The sequence below is a fragment of the Kogia breviceps genome, chromosome 17 (genome assembly GCF_026419965.1).
Source record: "Kogia breviceps isolate mKogBre1 chromosome 17, mKogBre1 haplotype 1, whole genome shotgun sequence".
NCBI lineage: Eukaryota > Metazoa > Chordata > Mammalia > Artiodactyla > Physeteridae > Kogia > Kogia breviceps.
This window is the reverse complement of record NC_081326.1, coordinates 60650000-60664940: the sequence shown is the minus strand read 5'-3', so window position 1 is coordinate 60664940 and position 14941 is coordinate 60650000.

The window sequence follows — 14941 nt, the reverse complement described above, 5'->3', positions numbered from 1 at the left end:
GATTTTGATCAAATTTTCCAATTTCTGTATTCCTCTGATGACAAAACACATTACAGCCATTTTCCAGGACTTGGTAAGCGTCTCTCCGGTCAAGGTGTACTGAAAGAAGTATACCTCATCTGGCAACATCTATGGACTTAACGGGAAGCAAAGCAGCTTTAAGCATTGAGCCCATATGTTTACTCCACTAGCTTGGCTCCCCATCTGGAAAAAGATTGAGGGCATGGAAAATCTCGGACACTGAAAAGGATGGGAGACAATAAACCCACATTGAGCACAGACTTCAGACAACCGTACTGAAACAAACCAGGAACAATGGCAAAGAGAATCTTGGCCAAGTCTAGCTTAGTCAGTAATGCATCTTTGGGAAAAAGTTTCACCATGATGACCACTTTCAGAACGTAATGGAATATGCCCTTAAGCTCTGTACTTGTGCGCACTCCATGATGCATCCAACCGCAATCTTCTTCCCCTACAGATGGGCCTGCAGGAGCCTCAGAGTCTTCCCTCTACTTCTATCTAGACCTATTCTAGAGAAAGGATTCCAAAAACTGATTCCCTGGGAGGAAAATTATTTAAATAACTTTCACGGTACTCTCTCTCCCTCATAGAGAGATTTACATGTTAATGCGAAATACAGCTGCTACTATAGAATCATCAGCTAAAGAAGTAATGTGAACAGTAGGGTTATGGATTTCTGACGAATGGATCTGAAATCACACCTACGTTACAGAGCCCCGAACTCTTTTACTCCCTGCCACCTCACTGAGGGTCTCTGAAAGTAAATATCAAGCTGACACAATAAAGAATAAAGGAAGTTGCCAACAAACACATGAAAGAATGCTCAACATCATTAATCATTAGAGAAATGCAAATCAAAACTACAATGAGATATCATCTCACACCGGTCAGAATGGCCATCATCAAAAAATCTAGAAACAATGAATGCTGGAGAGGGTGTGGAGAAAAGGGAACCCTCCTGCACATGGGTGGGAATGTATATTGATACAGCCACTATGGAGAACAGTATGGAGCTTCCTTAAAAAACTACAAATAGAACTACCATACGACCCAGCAATCCCACTACTGCGTATATATCCTGAGAAAACCATAATTCAAAAAGAGTCATGTACCACAATGTTCATTGCAGCTCTATTTACAACAGGCAGGACATGGAAGCAACCTAAGTGTCCATCGACAGATGAATGGATAAAGAAGATGTGGCACATATATACAATGGAATATTACTCAGCCATAAAAAGAAATGAAATTGAGTTATTTGTAGTGAGGTGGATGGACCTAGAGTCTGTCATACAGAGTGAAATAAGTCAGAAGGAGAAAAATAAATACCGTATGCTAACACATATATATGGAATCTAAAAAAAGAGAAATGATTCTGAAGAACCTAGGCGCAGGACAGGAATAAAGACACAGACGTAGAAAATGGACTTGAGGACATGGGGAGGGGGAAGGGGAAGCTGGGACGAAGTGAGAGAGTGGCATGGACATATATACACTACCAAATGTAAAATAGATAGCTAGTGGGAAGCAGCCACATAGCACAGGGAGATCAGCTAGGTGCTTTGTGACCACCTAGAGGGGTGGGAGGGAGGGAGATGCAAGAGGGAGGAGATATGGGAACATATGTATATGTATAACTGATTCAGTTTGTTATAAAGCAGAAACTAACACACCATTGTAAAGCAATTATACTCCAATAAAGATGTTCAAAAAATAATAAAGGAAAACCTGAACATATAAAACACTTCAAAATATCTGTATTTTACTCAGTGCTTGAAACTCCCTTATTCTTTTCCCCTTCTGCTTCCTCCACAGATGAACCTCGCATATTGACTCATGCATGAATCCTTCCCTGACCCCCAGTGAAGCCTGTTTAGTTTCTCCACTCCTGTAGTGCTCTGTACACATTTACCACCTTGTAATTATTGGTTTAAGTACCTGTCCGTTCATTTGTGAGGTTCTGAAGGACAGGAATCAGACTTTTTTTTTTTAATCTCTGAATGCCCGTTTACTTGCCAAACCCTCACTCATAACACTTAACAAACATTAGGAGGATGATAAAAGGATGTGCGTGGGAAATAAGCACAAAGTTTTGTCTGTCTTAGTTTTGAAAATGGATTTGAATTAGTTGTCAATATTGAACAATTGGGTACTTCATGTGAAAGTCTATATTCTCAATTTTTCTTTACAAAGAAGTCTGAAAACATTGTGTTCAATAAGCTAGAATAAACTCAGTAAGTTTATCTTGGAGTAGAGAAGTTATTCTCAGCATGACACAAAAACATAAGACATAAGAAAATATTGATAAAGTTGACCAAAAAACCAAAACTCCTATATATAGAAATTAGCAAAAAAAAAAAAAAAGTCAAAAGCAAATATCACAAATTCCGAGAGCAGAAAAAGAAGCATATGCATTTGCAAGAGGTTAATTTCCCCAAACACATAGGTTTTCCAACAAGAAAACCATCAATCACTGAGCCCCATCCTCCAAAAACGGTCTGCTTCCTTTATGGAGCATGTGCTTTCTTTCCTAAATCCAGCCTGTTTCATTCATTAGTTTTAATGACTTGACCCTTGTAGGCATTTGATTTTTCTACCTTTGCTATAAGTCTATTGTGGGAGCTTTGTATTATGTCAGTTTAGCTAAATTGAAACTACAATTCCCAGAATTCCTTTTTCTGCATGTTTCAGAGTCAGGGTTTGGCAATAGAGAAATTTGCCTGAGATTTAGAAGGCTGAAATACCCAGCATCTATGTTTACATTTGAAAGGTGTTGGATCAAGCACGGTTGCAGCTCACTAGCTGGTCTGTTGGCTCACTTTGTTGGACAGGACAGCAGCCAGAACTGCAGCTCTCCCAGTTCCTACTACATCTCCTCCTGCAGCTTCTCCAAATCCTGTACAAGGTTCATGTACGGCTCTGTGGTGACTCATACTACCTCTTGAAATTGTTAGTGAGTGACCAATGTAGGTTCCAGTCTGTCCTCATGGGTTGCATCTCATCTTCTCTGGTTTCAGTCAGCTCTCCCAGACTCTCCCTGATCACCAACCCCAGTGACTTCTGGCTGCAGTCCCTGAAACTGAGCTAAGAGACATACTTATACATAAGCTTTTTTTTTTTTAAAGATAGTTTTTTTAAATTTTTTTTTTCCTTCTCTCCATCCCATCTCATTTTACTTTTTTCCCTGCACAACAATGGATTTTAGCTTTTCTTTCTTCTTTTGGCCTTGCGGTATGCGGGATCTTAGCTCCCTGATGAGGGATTGAACCCACGCCCCCTACAGTGGAAGCTCAGAGTCTTAACCACTGGACCACCAGGGAAGACCCTACATAACCTATTTAACAAGGTCCCATGAGTGCATAAGGTCAGACCCCTATAATAAATCACAAGGGTTCTGCTTCTCTAATAGAGGCCTGGCTGATATGTCTCTCATGATTGTAAATCAGCATCATTGATCATGATAGTCAGAGGCCTTCTCTGACTACAAATTTATCAAAAAGGTTTCCCTCTTCCTAATTCAACCATAGAATAATCATGGTAATAGTGGGAACAATAAACATTTATATATCATGTTATTATTTACAAAGCAGTTTCACATTTACTGTCTCATTTAATGTTCAAAACAATCCTCCATGTAATTTTTAAAAAACTTTTATTGGAGTATAGTTGCTTTACAATGCTGTGTTAGTTTCTGCTGTACAGCAAAGTGAATCAGCTATACCTATACATATATCCCCTCTTTTTTGGATTTCCTCCCCATTTAGGTCACCACAGAGCACTGAGTTCCCTGTGCTATACAGTAGGTTCTCATCAGTTATCTATTTTATACATAGTATCAATAATGTATATATATGTCAATCCCAGTCTCCCAATCCCCATGTAATTTTGAACTATCTTTGTTTGACAGATGAGGAAACTGCAATTTTGAAAGTCAGAACGACTTGCCAAAGTTACACAGCTAGTCCAAGGCCAAACACTGAAGGCAGCTGACAAAGTTTCAGAGTCTCACATTAAGACTGAGAACTTTACGTAGCCCCCTTTCCAGCCATGTAACCGTGGTCATCATACATGTTTCATAAGATTGTTATAAAAAGTAACTGAAATAACACATGTAAAGGATTAAGAAAGGCATCTTTAATATAGCAAAGACTCAACAAATATTATTATTATTGGTTGTAGTAATATTAATAATAAAAGAAGAAATTGATAATGCAAATTAATCAGTAAATACTGGATACATACAGTCAGCCCTTATCCCTGAGTTTTGCATCCATAGATTCAACCAACCAGATATCAAAAATACTTGAAAAAAAAATTCCAGAATGTTCCAAAAATCAAAACTTGAATTTGCAGAACAATGGCAACTAATTTCATAACCTTTACACTATACTTATAACTATTTACATAGCACTTACATTGTATTAGGTATTATAAGTAATCTAGAGATGGTTTAAAGTACTCAGGAGGATTTGAGGTTGTATGCAAATACTAACACCATTTTATATAAGGGACTTGAGCATCGGTGGATTTTAGTATTTGTGGGTGTCCTAGAACAAATCCCCTGCAGATACTGAGGGATGACTGAATTTTAAATTGATAAAGGCTAGAAGAAAGCAGAGAGAGGTGTGGTATGAGCAGGACCCACAAGACAGCTGCTCTCTTGCTCTTCATACATCCCCTGCCCAACCAGGCTCTGTTTCACCTTCACCTTACTGGCATACCCTCCTAACCTTAGCATTCAATCAGTAACTACTGGTGTGATCAGCCCAACCCCCAATTAATGATAGTTCTATCTCTTGGACCGGAAGGACTCCATTATGTTCGGTTATCAACGAGAAATGTCAGCCCTCATGACGGTCGCTAACCCAGAAAGTTAGTAGGGGACACATTCCTTCAACCTCACGGTAACCAGGGAGCCCTTCTGATGTCATTCCCCCTACAACTGGTAGCCTCATCCTCCCCTAATAATGAAGACTGCTGCTGTGTCCTGCCTGCGATCAGCCACACCGTGGGGTGTCACTCCAGGAGCTTTGCCTCCCACTTGTAAGATTCCCTGTCCAAAAAACCATCGATGTCTCTGTCATTGACTCGGGTTTTTTCTTTGGTCTCGCTGCTGGCCAGTTGCAAGGATTGCAGGACGGTGGGGCACAGCCCAACAAATCTACTTACATGCTATGTCATCACGGGCAAGTTGTTAAGTTTCTATAATCCTAGTTTTCATGACTTATAAATGGGAACGATGCTATCAACGTATTGCCATTTCTACCCTGGTTCTCAATGACCCATTCCCACACTTCCCGTCCTTTTCCTTAATCTTACTTTAATACCCTTTCTCACTCAGTAATTCCTGGCATTCTTTTCATTTCCTTCTAGGACCCCAAGCCCTTGTTGTCAGTCATCTTCTAGTATCTGCCCTAGGACCTCAGTTTATCCTTCTTCCCTCTCACAAGATTGCCAGAGAATTTCTTTTCCTTTACTTTTCTTTTTTGTAAACATATATTTGACGTATCTTCCTCCAATCATCCCAGTAACCTAAAATTTCAAGGCACCTCCACCCTGTATTGTGTTCACGTAAGTGGCAATTACTCTTACTGATCCATCACACAAGACCCCAAAGATAAAGCTCAGCTTGGAGAAATAGGATGAGCATTTGGCAGCTTGCTTTGACAAATGCCTGTGGTTCTGCCCTTGGCACCATTTGCTCTTAATTTCCCCACTGATATTCAGTACTTTCGCCTTTTACTAAGTTATCTCCACTTACAATTGCTGTGACATCTCACAACGATGCTGATAATGGGTAACATGACAAAAAGTACACCTTATCTACCTCAGAGCGTTTTAGCCCAGCCAACTTCATCCTAGCTCAGCCCATCTTCCAGAACCCAGCTGGAGCAAGGGCACTGCCCAGAACTCACATCAGAGCCCCATCCAGCCACATATCCCCCTGCTTCTAAATGCCGCACCTGTTGCATTGGACCATCTTTTATTTTGACATTTAGGGTCTTTTTTCTTTTTAAATGAATTCCATTTTTGCTTTGTGTAGTGTAAGGCCTTCTGTTTTCAATAGGTTTCCTTTTGTCAATCATTGACTTCAAAATATTCTCTTCAGCTTACACTTTATTTCCTTTCATCTTCTCATTCATAAATCTCCAAAGCTGTTTTACATTAGTTGTTTTTAAAGTATAATCCAGTTCACTTCCTTTGTCAATGTATTTGCAGTGTAGCCAGCACTGGCTCCACCCTTCCTTATGATGAAGGCTTTTCTCCTAATGCAAATATATGCATGCAGATTTCTAAGACTCTATAGTGATTTCTAAGACTCTATATAACTGAAATCTATTTAACATATTTGGGGCAATTTGGGGTAGTGTGTGAGTTGGTTTAGCAGAAACAGGTAATGTGCTTAAATTAGGTTAGATTACAGTTATTTTTATCCTTCTGTCTCCTATTTGATTTATTTCATCAGCAAACACTTATTGAAAATCTGCTACATTCATGCACCATGCTGGGCACAAGTTGTTGCATGTGGAGCAAAAAAGACATAGTCCTTCTCCTGATAGTACTTATAATCCAATGTCAGAGACTGATGATAACCAAATAAGCAAATAAGTGAAATATATTAGTCCCTCATAGGATAGGCTAGATTCTGTTGCAGGAAGAAGAAACAACAACAACAACAACAACAATATATTAGGGCTTAAAGCAACAAAGACTTACTTGTCACACTCATTATGGGTCTGGAGTAGATTGGCTAGAGATCTGCTCTTCAACCTTCTCTCTTTGGGGACTTAGGCTAGTAGAGCAGCCATCATGATGGATGTTTCTTGTCTCTGCAGCAGAGGAAAAAGAAAATAGTGAATGGTATTCTGGTTCTAAAATGTTTCCCCTAAAACTGACTCACATCCCTTCTGCTCATATTTCACTGGTCAAGGAAAGTCATGAGCCCATGCCAAACTACACGGTGAGGTGCTGAGGGGTTAGTAAAGGAAATGCAATCCTATCACAGGCCACAAGGAGAAGAAATGGAAAGCTTATGAAGATCTCTAACAAATACCACAAGAAGGGACTGTATCTCAAACTGTGTTGGAATGCTTTGACGATAAGTAACAGAAAACCAAACTCAAGCTGTCGGAATAATAAGGACATCCATTTTCCCACATAAGAAATTTAATATCAGCGCAGACTCCAACGTGGATTGATCTAATGGCTCAACAAACGTCATCGAGGACCCAGATTATTTTCATCTCTCTGATCTATTACCTTCTGCAAACCGGCTTTGCCCTCAAGCTGACTCCTCTCTTAGTCTCAATGTAGGTTCAGTTCTTCCCAGGTTACACTTTGAGGCAAGAACATGTGTAAATGAAGAAATAACATGATCTCTTCCTGTATCTCCTTCAAAGTGAGGAAATCTGTGAAGCCCCAGATTTTCCTTCAGGTTCCATTGGGTCTTACAGTTGTTCCTGATCTAATCCTTGTCAAGCAGAATGAGATTGCTCTGATTGGCTTAGACCAATCATCTGATGATAAACGGATGTTGGGGAAAATATCACCCTTTGAATTCCCAATGCCTGTCATAACCTTTGGAACATACCAGGCCTTCATAAATGCTTGTTAAAATCATGTATAAATAAGTGACTAGATGACAATCAAACACATTTCATTTTGGACTGCTTTCTGTAATCCTCTTTATAATTTTTGTTTTTTGATGTTATGTTATTAGTGTATAATTAAGGGGGTTCTGTATTAGTTTGCTATGGCTGTCATAACAAAGTACTACAAACTGGGCAGCTTGAACAACAAAAGTTGTCTGAAAGCAAGGTACCAGCAGGCTTGGTTCCTTCTGAAGACTGTGAATGAATGATCTGTTCCAGGCCTCTCTCTCTGGTTGTCTTCGTGTCAAATGGCATTCCCCCGTGTGTGTGTGCCTACATCCAGATTTTCCCCTTTAATAAGGACACTAATCATATTGGATTAAGGGCCCACCCTACGATCTCACCTTAACTAATTACATCTGCAACTACCCTGTTTCCATATAAGGTCACATTCTGGGGTGCTGGGGGTTAGGACTTCAATATATAAATTTTGGAGGGGACATAATTCAATCCATAATAAGTGCTATAACAAGCAGTCATAGGAAATTGGCATTTATTTCCTGGGTGTATATTTTTAGCATTTTATCTTATGATGTCTCTCAAGAAAAAACTATTTTATTTTTTAATGCCAGTATAAACTTATGTTTCCTCAGCAACTTAGCTTGCTGACATTATGAATGTTATAACTGATCCCATGTCTCTTTGCTACAAAATCTTTTTTATATATTTCTGTACATAGCACTACCCTTGCTTCAAATTTTTATCTTTATCTTGATGTTCTTATCTATTTTTACCCTATTATCGTTTAAAGAACTCAAATCATTTCAGTATGAATAGAGAGGAAAGGAAGGAAGGAAGGAAGGAAGAAAGGAAGGAAGGAAGGAAGGAAGGGAGGGAGGGAGGGAGGAAATGAGGGAGGAAGGGAGGGGAAAAAACAGAGGAGGGAGGGAAAAAAGGAAGGCAGCAGTAAAGAACACCAATGATCAGAATTTAGAACCTCTAGAATATATGTATAATAGCATTTTAGAAAACATCAGCATTAATTTTTCAGGTTTAGCGATATTCTACATAACTCTACAGCTTTTCCATTTATTTGTAATAGACATATTGGGTTAAAATATAAAAATTTAAGAAAGATTTGGTAAAAATACAATAAACTATTGATTCAGATTAATGGATGAAAATGAAATGAAATGGTGACATTCTAATTGTGGTGTATTCACAAAAGAAGATAGCTCTTTCCCTTTCAAGTCCCTGTAGTATCTTGAAATAGGACAGCAAAGTTTAGCAAATAGAGATTGCTTGAAGACATGTTTTAATGAATATACAGGAATAGTTTTCAGTTAAAATATCAAACTAATTTATAAGTGAAGGTTAAAGTGTTTGGAAAGTAGATTATTTTAAATTGCAATAACAAGAACCACTAAAATTTACTGAACACTTTCTGCATGCCAGCAAATACATACTAAGCACTTCACAGAAGCCTTAAAACCAGCCTATGATATATGTTTTACTATTATTATCGTTTTACAGATAAGGATATAAGGCTCAACTCGTTAAGTTTCTTCCCAAAGTCATTGAGCTAGAAACCAGCAAAGTTGAGAATAGAACCAGGGTCTGTGGGACCCCAAAGCCCATGCTCTTAAAATCGTACTTCTCTCCCAAATGAAAGGTCACTCTACGGTTTTTACTATTCTCAGTCTCCTTTCTAAATTACCATACATTTTGATTAAGTGCATATTTTATAATATCTTTGGAAGCTCATAATTAAGTGAACTAGAGATGATTTAGGAACATCAAACTTGGTGAAAAAAATTCAGATTTTATTATTATAAGAAAAATAATATACAAAATATTAAGGAAAATATTACATATTGAAGTCATACAAAATCTTCAAATAAATATTTTTAAATTATGAAATACAAAATGAGTTCACTTCATTAACATAGTTTAATAGTAGGTTTATGTCTGATACGGCACTCTGTTTTTTGTTTGTTTTTTTTAACCTATTGTGGCATAGAAAATTACCCCAAAATGTAACTACTTAAAACAACAAACATTTACTATCTCACAATTTCTATGGTCAGAAATCCAGGATGGGTGAAGTTGCACATTTCTGGATGAATGCCTCTCATGAAGTTGCAGTCAAGCTGTCAATCAGGGCTGCGGTCTCATCTAAAGTATCAGCTGGGGGAAGGTCCATTTATAAGCTCACCTGTGTGGTTGTTGGTAGGATATAGTCCCTCTCAGGTTGTTGGATTGAGAGCCTCAGTTCTTCTATGGCTACTGGTGAGAAGCTTCCTTAAGCTATTTCCCAGGTGGGCCTCTCCATTGAGCAGCTCACAGTAAGGCAGCCAACCTCCCTCCGAGCAAGCAAACAAGAAAGCAAGAGCGGATGGCAACGATGCAAACCAGTCTTTTTGCAGAGTAATCTCAAAAATGACATCTCATCCGGTTTGCCACATTCTATGTTTTAGTAGTGAATCAATGAGTCCAGCCCACGCTCTACAAAAGGGGAGTAGATAAAGGTGTGAATACCAGGAAGTGAGGGTCACCGGGGGCCATCTTAGAGGCTGCCTAGCGCAATGACTCTACGCCAGTCCTAACCTAAGCCTCCCTGATGATAATCTTCTTGAGTCATCACCGACAAAACATCCTCATTCACCCAAGTAGTAAATAAAACATTTTAAACCAAGTTTATAACTGTTCAGAAGTGTATAACAGTTGAAATTACATATCAAGATTCTAATAGTTGTTTTGAGAAATGCCATGTTGAAAAATTGGGGGATACTTCAAAAGAACTTTGGCTCCAAACTTTTCCCTCACATTTTTTTAAACAATGAAATATCTTGAACTTGCAAAATGTACATGAATTTTGCAAATGAGAAGGGATGCTACTAGGTGGGCACGCCAGCTGCAAATACACAGCAGGGGCCAATATATGAGAAGGCAAATATTTGTGGCTGCCTCATGGAGTGTCACCCACCCGGAGCGCCTGCCCGAATTCACATCACACTTCAGCCAGTCATGCAGCACATATTATCTACGCATCATATTCCCTGGGCACTTGGGACATGAAATTCTCCAGCAGCTCCAGGATCTCTCATTTATGGTGGCAACTCTGAAGCTCGCTGCTGGAATATGGCCAAGAGGCAAAGCACTTATTTGAGCATGTTCTACACTAGTGTTTCGCTAACTTTATTGCTGATACAAATCACCCAGGCGTCTTGTTGAAACCCAGATTCTGATTAAGTAAATACAGCCTGAGGCCTGAGATGCTACAGTTCCGTCCAAGTTCCCAGGTGATCTGATGCTGGCGGGTAGCATGTCTCGATACAACAAAGTTGAATACTAGAGACCACATACTGCTCATCATATTTTTTGCTGCCCCTGGGAACAGGGAGGGAGTACCGCCAGACCCCACTCCTCAGGACTGCAACCAGAGGATATAATAGAGACTTTAGTTGTCCTACCTTGAAACCCTTAGATCTCTTTTATAGTTCTGTTCCCATCTTCCTACATCTATGGGCTTTGCTTCTTAGGGCTCACACCCTGTACATTGATTCAGAGGATTACCCCTGAGCTACTGTGCTGTTTTACCCATACAGCCCTCACTTACCAAGAGCCAGTGGTGCTTGATAAATTGTGTCCCTCGGGGGCGGCCTACAGCCAATGACTGACTTTTGCAGGAGTAGGAAAGCTCAGCTTTCTTACTTTAAGGTGGGACAAAACCTGAGCTGTATTTTATGCTCCAGAGTTCCCAGAAAAATCAAGCTGAGTCTGGCACTTCACTAAGAAATTTCCACCTGCTCAGCTTCTGTCCCTTCTATACCCTGCTTCCCCCACTCTTTTGCAGGTTTCTCCTTACACACAAAAAATCACTTATACACAAATTCTTGTCACAGGTATACACACTGGAGGAGGATGCTTGCTGTTTGAAACAAGCCACCCTGATTAGGCCACCTTAGGCCCTGCCTTCTTCCCCAGGGCCCAAGGACATCATTATCTATCTATAGCACATATATAACTGATACACTTTATGGAAAGCTCTGGGTTAGAGAACCAATTTTGTACATATAGACTGTGTGGCAAGAATCATGGAACACATAAGATATTCACCTGTTTCTAAATTTGTAGACCTCATGTCTTCGACACAAATGTCACAGAACCCCCGCATCCTCATTTGTAAATTTAGAAAAGAAAAAAATGTATGACAGATGTAATACTATTTGTAGACTCTTTCAAGTCACTTTTGCCAATGATCCCTAACTTTTTTCAGGAAACAATTTTAGTTGGCATGTGTCCTCCAGCCTTTGCAGTTTGGACTGCAGTGTGTGAACAAGGATGATGAAGACATTAACAATTTTATTTAAAGTAGTTGTATTTCACTTTAAAGACAAAACAGGAAGTCCTTGATTTTGCTGGCAGACTTTTGGTGTTTGAATTCTATTTAAAGTGAATTATGAAAAAAATCTTATGTTGGGAAAGAAGCTACAAATAGCTTATGAGCCTTGTGTAATAGACCAACATCTCATTATTCTGATATAAGTTTGTTCCAACTAGTGGATAATTCAAAGCAACTGCTAGTTGTTCCCTTAAATGCCTTGTTATTCTTTAATAAAAATAGCTAAACCTTAGTTCACTGAGACTCACTTATTTTTAATTTTTATTCCCTGCTCACCTTATTCATTATTTTTCATCATAAAGTTAAAATAGAGCTAAGGATTATGAAAACCAAAAATCAGTAATAATCTGAGAACTACAGCTTAAATGTAACTATACTTCCCCCTCTTTGAATAAGCAGCTTTGGACCCACTCTGTTCCCTGCTGCAGGTTTTAATAATAGTAGTTAAGTTGGGTGTTTCTTTCTGCAGTTAATCAAAACTACTTCCCAACGAGACTGAACTTAGCTTTTCCATATTTAAACTGCAGCTGTTTTTCATATGTTGGTGTTCCAGGAAGGATCTGCAGTCTCCCACCCCCAGGAGAAGGTGGGCAGAGTATGAGAAAGTTCTGTCTTCCACTGTTTCCTGCCTTTTCTGTTCCTGGAGCAGGCAAAACAAAATAAGTAGTTTTGTCCTTAAGAAAGTTCTTTCCTCCATCTTTTTTCTCTGTCTAAGCAGTTTAAACACTCAGCAACCAACTTTTTGGCTACTCATATCTCCTGGGGGAAATAAGTGCTGAGGAATATTTTCTGTTATATTCAAGCTTTTACTATAATAATGTGACACAGGCAGTGACAGAAAACAATCACTTCTTTCATTCAAAAGATGCTTGTCCAATGCCTATCATGAGTCTATAGGCTAGCACAGAGGGAATAGAGATGAGCAAGGTTACTTCCTTCACTTGACAAGTTCATGATTTTGTTGCAGTAATAGACAGATAAGCAAGTATTTTCAAAACAATGAGATTAACTGCTTAAAAGAAATATATGAGACTTGAGTATAGAGGTTAACTAATTTGCCCAAGTCCCATATTTTTAAAAGTGACAAACCAAGAACTTGAACCCAGTAACACTCCCAAGCCCTTGCTTTACTTTTTTCATCTCTGTATTCTCTGTGGGAAATAAGGATAAGGCTAGAGTACCTTGATTTTAAAGCATCGTTGGTTTTAAAACATGTTGTTTAATAACTCGTTGTAAGGAAAGGAAAAAACTACTATATTAAATGTACACATGATTGTAAAACTCCATAATTTCTAAAATGTACAAAATATTTATATAAATACAAAAGAAATATAAGCAGTGCCTCAGGAGATGTCATCAAGAGCACGTATAAAGTACCTTACTCACTGTCCAGCCCATAACAGGTAACTTATAAATGGTAGATCTTACTGCCATTAGTGTTACCGAATTAAGAGTAGGATAGTACTTAAATGTGAAGAAAGGACTTAACTATCTGACCCTTAACATAAAGTTTTACACTAGAGATAATACTTAAGCTGACTCTTGAAGATTTAAGAAGATAAGGAATGGAACTGAATTTGAAGCAAAGGGAACAACAGACACAAAGACACACTAGTATGTTGTTTTCTAGGAATCTAAAATAGTTTGCCAAAGTTAGACTGCAAGGCATGCATGCAAAAGTGATGGCACACACAGCTGGGGCTGTAAAGCAGAGGCAGATCAGGAAGGGCCTTTGATGGACCTTGGATGGCATGACATAGCATTTGGTCTCCCAAATAAAAAATGAACATAGGGTGAAGAATACTTGAAATGAAACTTCGCTACAAATTTCATTTGTTGCCATTGAGAAAAAAAATTCATTCTGCATTTCATTACCCAGAGGGAGACATTGTACAAGTTCTATAGTTTCAACACCTTTAACAGTATGGTATTCCCACAGTAAACTGATGCCTTCCCCATCTAGTGGGCTTGAGAAATCACAGAGCTCTTTCTTGCCAGAAGCTCATTTGATTCTGTGGGATGGGAAGAACAGAATATATTATAACTTGTTTCTGAAGACTCCGACACTGAGCAGATGACTAAATGACTTGCTCAATAGCTCATAGCTAGTGAGTGGCAAAGACTCACATCTGTGTCTTTGGACTTGAGATCAGAAGCCTATCAGGCCTCTTTGGAAAAAACTCTCCTGGATCTTTTGTCAGATTAGAATTGGGCTGGCCTCTTCCCAGACGCAGTTCACCCCTGGACCTTTTCTCATACAGATCCTCCTATCTATCCAAAATCTTACCACCAGAAAAGAGTGAACTGAAGTCCTTCCTCATCTGAGAAGACTGCTCTGCTCCCTCCAGCCCATAGAGGACTTTCTCTGGGGCACCTTCTTGTACTTTTATATAGCAAAACCAAATTCTTATCATATTAAACTTTGAACTTTCTTTTCTTTCATTTTTGTCCCAATAATATTATCCTGGTCATTCAGAGGCCTCAATCTCACCTTGAGTGAAAGTAGGATTCTAAAACAAGAATGAAGAATTTAAGAAAGGTTTAATGTTTGTTCACATTTGTATACTTCAAAATAGGCTTTTGAATCTAAAGAAAGTACCAAATAAAATATAGGCTATAAAAAATAAAATTGAAAATAGAATGAAAAAGAATCAGATAATCCACTTCTTAATTCCTGCATCTGTACTCAAGGGAAACTATGGGTGGACCACATGGAGATCTCAGCAGAGCCAGCATCTTGGGATTGCTACCCAGCCTGAATGGCCAGGACGAAGGTGATATGTGAATACTTTGGGTCATTCGAGGAAGTACCATATGTCATCCTAAAGAAGAAGCTAAATTAGAGTGGCTTCATGGTAGTAGTGTATGGACCATCTGTCAACTGCCATCTTAGCTGCCAATGAATCATCGAGAAGAGGGAAAT